General features: G+C 41.5%; 1 pseudogene across 1 annotated transcript; it reads right to left on the bottom strand.

Moving 5' to 3' along the window:
* Positions 1-421: 421 nt before the first annotated feature.
* On the bottom strand, positions 422-1,572 carry LOC110289167 (annotated as a pseudogene). The gene has a single exon (XR_002377325.2). The product of XR_002377325.2 is annotated as a mortality factor 4-like protein 1 pseudogene (transcript).
* Positions 1,573-5,737: the final 4,165 nt, after the last annotated feature.

Here is a 5,737-nt window from a genome sequence, read left to right as displayed (position 1 = left end):
CAAGATTGACTTTTCCATAAAACTGCAGCTACACGATGCATTGTGTCTAACATGTTAAAACATGCATTAGACACAAAGACAAAACCCATGAAAACAAGCCACCATTCTTTAACAGTTGAGCAAAGATAAGATGCCTAAGGAATGNCATGGATGACTTGCAAAGGATGGGCTCTTTAAGCACCATTAAAAAAAAAAAGAGCACAGATGGATGAGTGTTCAGTTATATACACTGAAGTGNACCTTTGGCACTAGGAATCAGAGCATTTGTCATAGAGCATTAACACATATTATAAAAGTGCGTAGTGTCAAAGGAACAGAACCACCAGCATTCAAAAGCAGCTTTGTCAACTAGGCAAACANTCTACAGCATGTCTCTCTGNTGTCCATCACTGATACACTGGTAGAAACTNTGAAATGAAAAAAAGAAAGAAAAAAGGAGCAGTTACTCCTTTTATTTTCTCTGTTTAAAATCAAAGAGGAAACAAACAACTCTGTTATACACTAACGGTCTTCAAAGTCCATCATTTGTACCAGAGAAGGACTAAGAACCAAACAGTTTACAGAGATCCAAGCGCAAGTGAGAGAGGAAGAGCACAGCCCTCACACGGCTTTCCGATGTTATTCAGGAGGAGCCACTTCATAATCACTAGCACCGAACAAAGTTGCAGAATTCTTCGCCTGGTACTTGAGAAAATCAGGTAGATAGTTCAGTAATAAAGCAAGGCTTTTCTCATCGAGAGGCGTGTAGGCCAACATCGCTCCAATTCGCACAAATAATCTCAGCAAATGTGGTACTCCATACACCTGGGACATGGGTGCATCCGGGTGGTCGGCGAGGATTTCAGCGTACTGTGGTCTTTCAAACTTGTAGAGGAGTTGAGTGCCCAGCATGACATTGAAGTATTCCTTTATCCCTGCCACCACCTCATTAACAGCATACTCTTTATTATCTGTATTTCCTTGCGACTTCTTATAATTTGCATAATCCTCCAAAATGGAATCCACATTCTTCTTGGCAGGAAGATAAAAAAGCTGCTTTTGTCTGGTGATCAAGTCCCAGTCATCCACAAGCCAGGGTTTCGGCTCTTCAGGAATCTTCACTTTAACTTCAACTCTGTTCATGAATGTTTCTTCATTTTCAATGGTAGGATCTACCCGGGCTCTCTTCTTCCTAGGAGGCTGAGGTGTCTCATTGGTACTGCCACCATCTCCATTTCCAGGTGTTTTCTGCTTGTTCTTTTTTGTTTTCACTTCAACATTTTTCTGTTGCAGACCGGATGTCTTCTTCCCCAGAGCAGCCCCTCTCATCTTGCCCTCTGCATATTGTTCCTGATTGGCCTTTTGAAGTTCTCTCTGTTTCTGCAAATTGGTGTCCACATATTTGAGTACTCTGCTTTCTGGCACCCATTCATCCCAATTTTTATTCCAGCCACTGTAATGGATGAAGTATTTCACTTGTTTGTCCTTTATGGCAACCTTTACACACTTTGCTTCATAGAGAAGAGGCCCATGAAAGCACAGCTCTCGCTCACCCTCCTGGAAATTCGGCTTAGGGTCCTGCTTGGGCACCATTTATAAGTGATTCGCTGCCTCCTCCTTCTCCCACCACCCCGACTACTGCCCCTTACTCTCCTACTGATCCCTTTCTTGAACTGGATTTCTATATTATGTTTGGAAGTATATCCCTTACCAGAGTGGACAAATTTTTTCACTGATGAAATGTAAGTAAGGAGGGAATAATGGACAGGAGAGAGAGAGAGAGAGAGAGAGAGAGAGAGAGAGAGAACGCCTAATTCCTTAGTTGTGTTTTCCTTGATGTTATGCTGTGCTGTGGACAAAAGTTGGAAAATGATCATGGCTGTGAAGAAATTGTGGAGAAAGTTTGAGTGCACTGGGTTTAAGGTATTCAGCCTGTTGATGAAGGTAGGTCAGAACTTGGCTAGGACAGCCTGAGAATTAGTTGTAAATTCAGAGATGTAGAGTGTGAGGTCATGATGGGTGATGGTCCTGCTGATTGGAGCTGGGAGTCCGGGGGTGTGGAGGGCTGTCTGTGGTGGGTAACATTCTTCCCCAAACGTATTGTCATCATTTCTCATCATAGGTCTGTGTTACTGGCATTGATGGAAGAAATGGTGTGGTGGAAGCCAGCATCTTTTTCACCCTCGATTCTCTCCATACTCTCCCTAGATATACACCTAGATTGTATGACATTGTGAACGCTACTGTGGTAGACAGCATCCAGTCCCACTACTCTCGCAGAGTGGTGTCTATGACTCCAGTAGATATGCTGTATTAACCCACACTTTTGAATCTTTTTAAACATTACTTCTGGATTCTAATGCCTGGTTAAATAACATAGTATGAGTAAACAACATAAATGTGTTTGAAGTCAAGAATTTATCATTTGAGCACTCTCTTTGTTTTGTTGTTGTTGGTGGTGGTGGTGATAGTAATATCTCTTTATTTTTGGAAGATGACCTGTCAATTCAAAAATGTGCCCAGTTGGGTCTTGACTATAGAGCAAACACCCCATGCCCAGGTCAAGTTCACCATTGTCCATATACAAGAATGTATTCTCCGCTGCCAGGGGAACCTCTTTTCTATGCTAACATGTCACTTCCATAGAAAGGAGTGTTGAGTTGTGTGTTTCTCCATCAGCCAGCAGTTAGGTTATTTCTTGGTAAATATCAGGAGCATATTTCTAAAGACCTTAGTAAGTAAATTCATNGAGCAGTAGTATTGCTTTGCTATAATTTCAACATTAGGGATTAAATTGCTCAACATCCTACTAGGAACTCATTTACTCACTTAGATGAGAATGTTAGCATGTGTTAAAATATGTTCTGTGACTGAGTTTTTGGGATAAGTGTAACTTTTTATGTAGACATGAATCTGTTGGAGACATTCCAGCTTGTTGCTTGAAGTTGTCAGGTTTTCCTATGGTAAAGGGCACTTGGATGTCTCACATTCNTACTCAATTCAATTTCTTGCTTCTCTTTGATGAAATATAAATNTGTCCCTGGATCAGTGGCATTTGAGAGCTTAAATATCACTGTTAAGTCGTTTTTTACTCAACCCTTGTGTATTGTCTATAATTTGAGCCTATTTCCTGGTAAACAGGAAAAAGTAGACTTCTTCAGTTTATTCCCCCTGTCCACCAACCAGTTGTTCCTGCTCTGCCTAATGATTGCAGACAATATAAGGATTGGTCTTAATGAGTTTGAACTTTGGCTTACTGATCATTTCCACAGATTTTTGTTGTTGTTGTTTTTGAGACAGGGTTTCTCTGTATAGTTCTGGCTGTCCTGGAACTCACTTTGTAGACCAGTCTGGCCTCGAAGTCAGAAATCTACCTGCCCCTGACTCCCGAATGCTGGGATTAAAGACATGTGCCACCACACCCTGTTTCCACAGATTCTTATCATATTAAAATTAATTTGATTGTGTGACACATGTGCTTGCATGCGCACATACACACCACATGTCACAGTGCTTATGTGCAGTTCCAAGGAAAACCTGTGAGAATCTGTTCTCCCAAACTGTATGAGTCCAAGCAACTGAATTCAGGTCATCAGGCTTGATCAAAAGCATCTTTAAAAACCATTTCAACTCTACTTTGTGTCTACCTAGACACTTCCCAGCCTCCCAAACCCCAGTAGCCACATCTGCCTTAGCAACGTTATTGGGATTGTCTGTAACTCTAACCCTGGCTCAGATGTGTTAACCATACTAATTGATGTTTGTGCAAGTTTAAATACAAAACTGAAATAATTAAGAGGAAATGTAAATTAAAAATAATTGCCATGTAGTATCTGGAACATTTGCAAGAAAACAGATGTTAAAAGGCTGCCTTAAATTTGTTGCTGACATGTTCCCTATAGCACTGAACAATTGTGGCTTTTCTCTTTAAAACATTGTATCTATGAACTTGGGCACTAAGAGACATTTTACAGGTATTAGCCCACTCTGGGCCATTAATAAAAGGGATCATATACTTTTGCTTGGTTTAATCAGCATGGTTATCAAAACTGATTTTTTAAATTTTCTTTTCATTTGAAGCCCCTAGCAAGATTCCTCATGGTCCAGGGACTGAGTCTCACTCCATGACATTACTTCTCCACCAGGAAGAGGTGACAGAGATGGTGATCCCTGAAAATGCTCCAAGATTCCCACTCCTTTCATGTTTTTCCAGAAAACAAAACATCCTGAGTCCTTCTAACAATCCTAGGAGGCAAGTCTGTATACAGAATCCTGTTCTGGTTCTGATTTGGGTTCTGGTTAAAGATTATCAGGCCCATTTTGAGGTCCTTCAAATTGGGAAGAAAAACATCTGAGGAGAAGCTTTTCACTAGTCCTATTGCACTTAGTAGGGTCACCAATAGTGTGGATATGGTCTTCCAGTTGGGCTTCTCAGGGCATATCTGGTTTTGTCCTGAAAGAATGGCTGGCCATCTGTGTATGAGAGTGATTGAATGCAAGCAGAGCAAGTCTGGCCTAAGGAATTAATTAGATTTCTTGATTTTAAACACACTGCTGTTTCTGTTTTGTCTCCCTACACAGACCCTTATTTTGGTGATGGTACCAAAGGGGAACTGGGCTGCAATCTGCACACCCTTGATTGAGATTCTGTCAATTTCTCCAGATTCTGCCACTAGATGGTACCACCATTGTTTAAAGTTTGTTTTCGTTTTTTGTCTACAACAAAGAAAGTCTCTTTTCCTTGCCAGGACTGGAAATTTCTAGTACCCACATATGTACACACACACACACACACACACACACACGCACGCACACAGGCACAAACAAGTAGTCACACATATACACATACTTGCACTAACAACAGAGAGGCCAGGACCAGTCTTATATGAGGTCATTATTGGTGCTTCTGGGTTTGCTCATATTAATCTTTAACTTCTTTAAGTCACATAGAGTCCTCCTAACATGGTGTCCAGCAACTTTAAATTCTTAAAACATAAGGGTCCATGATTCTCCGAAGAATGACACCAGGACTCAAATAGTACATAAACACAGAGTGTTTTATTCTGCAGAAGTNCAACATGCTGGGGTCTCCCATTATCAAGATAGACCCAGAATTGAGCTCTCATGCCCAATTTAAAATACATTAAGAGAATCCAGGAATAGGGCTTTGTCTTACACTATCTCTAGGCATTCCAGAACAATTACTGGGGGGTGGTGGCTGGAAACTGTTACTGAGGAATCCTGNGGTGGGTGGACTTTGTTTTAATCTTTCTCTAAGGTGTGGGGGCCAACTGGAAACTGCCAACCCAATGTCCTTGCTTCAGGACAGGTGGTGGGGCAGTTTCTAATGGCAGGGCAGTTTCTTCCTGAAGTCTGGGTTTTTAGGCCTAATCTCATGAACTGCCAATTTGAAGCCTGTCAAATCAAGGANTCAGCCTGTCTCATCAACCCCTGTGATGTAAGCTAAAGAAATTCTCCCGAAGGGGTTGGGGAAGAATATAGGATACATTTTCAAAATGAAGGCTGTGCACTTACTGTGAGACTGGCTGACCCTCCTCTGAAGTGGGATGGCCATTACCAGTTCCCTGGACCTCAGCTATTGCAAAGGCAGTTTGTCTCAAGTTCATAGAGATTCGGGCCACCCTGATAAGTTCCCTTATATTGAGCAATGATTGACACTTGTTCAAATCCCACCCTTTTGGCTTAAATGTGCTTCTAAAGATTATCCTGCAAAATCTTTATCACCAGCCTCCCACTG

The sequence above is a fragment of the Mus caroli genome, unplaced genomic scaffold (genome assembly GCF_900094665.2).
Source record: "Mus caroli unplaced genomic scaffold, CAROLI_EIJ_v1.1 scaffold_13302_1, whole genome shotgun sequence".
Classification (NCBI taxonomy): domain Eukaryota; kingdom Metazoa; phylum Chordata; class Mammalia; order Rodentia; family Muridae; genus Mus; species Mus caroli.
Note: the sequence above shows the minus strand (reverse complement) of the source record. Positions and strands in the feature narration are given on the sequence as shown.